Raw genomic sequence first — 1,152 nt, forward strand, 5'->3', positions numbered from 1 at the left:
TACATATGAAAAATGCCTAAAAAAAAAAAAAAAAAAAAAAAAAAAAAAGAGTGAACATGGAACCAAATCCAATGTATTCATTTACTATAGAGGACGCTTTAGTAGTCAATAAAGTGGAGAGGAAACTAAAACTGGAGTAGATCTGATGACTACCACTGAAGACTGGCCACTTACAACCATGGTGATGCATACCTTTAAGCCCTACACTCAGGAGGCAGAGGTAGGCCAACTTCTGAGTTCGAAGCAGGACTGGTCTACAAAGCAAGTCCAAGGCCATCCAGGACCCTGTCACAAAAACAAACAAAACAAAACCATGACAGTCTCTGACACCTACTGACATGTGATCTGTGACCTCTGACATCTAGTGTCATATGATCTGAAATTAAGATGATGTCCTTATCTGTCCCACACAGAAAACTGAGAGAACTGTAAATCATAAGTAGAAATGTAGTATGTCGTTAATAAAGTCAGTGAAAACCAGTGTAGGCTATAATTACTTCACTACTACAATTAAGATAGCCTCCATCTCCATAATATGGCAGAATGGATGAAAATTAAACCTTTTAGCCAGATGTGGTGGCACGCGCCTTAACCCCTGCACTCAGGAGGCAGAAGCAGGCCTGATTTTGAGGCCAGCCTAGTCTACAGAGTAATTTCCAGGACAACCAGGGCTACACAGAGAAATCCTGTCTTTTGGGGGGGGGGGGAGATATTTAACATTTGAGAAAGTGGAAAATATCAAGGTTATATAGGTTATATACATGGTTTGTTTGTTTTTCTTTTCTTTTGAGGTGGTTAGGAGTACTATCTGCTCTTCAAGAGGTCCTGAATTCAATTCCTAACAACCACATGGTGGCTCACAACCATCTGCAATGGGATCTGGTGCCCTCTTTTGCTATTCAGGGTTACATGCAAATAAAGCACATAAAAAAATAAATCTTTTTAAAACGTTTCAACTAAGAATTATACAGTGATAACATAATGGAGTATGCTAGAAGACAAGTTTAAAAAAAGAGGAAAACTGAATAAACTAACAGTGTATCAATGGTGTTCACTAATTGTATTAAGCACAGCAGACTAGTGGAAAACGGTAGAAGTAGGGAAACTTAATACAGTGTCTATGGGAACTCAGTGCATCTTATTTTTTTTTTT

The 1,152-nt window shown here is 38.3% G+C and overlaps 1 protein-coding gene across 8 annotated transcripts in view; it reads right to left on the minus strand.

Annotated features, from left to right (window-relative positions):
* Gapvd1 (GTPase activating protein and VPS9 domains 1) overlaps positions 1-1,152 on the minus strand; it is an 86,048-nt gene that overhangs the window by 67,705 nt on the left and 17,191 nt on the right. The window contains exon 1 of one of the 8 annotated variants that reach the window (XM_029535977.1): positions 193-268. The exons of the other annotated variants lie outside the window; for them this stretch is intronic. The gene's annotated coding sequence lies outside the window, so the exon portion shown is untranslated. Of the gene's footprint in view, positions 1-192; positions 269-1,152 lie in introns of those variants that run through there. 8 annotated transcript variants of the gene reach the window in all.

Source organism: Mus pahari, chromosome 3 (assembly GCF_900095145.1).
Source record: "Mus pahari chromosome 3, PAHARI_EIJ_v1.1, whole genome shotgun sequence".
In the NCBI taxonomy this organism is placed as follows: Eukaryota; Metazoa; Chordata; class Mammalia; order Rodentia; family Muridae; genus Mus; species Mus pahari.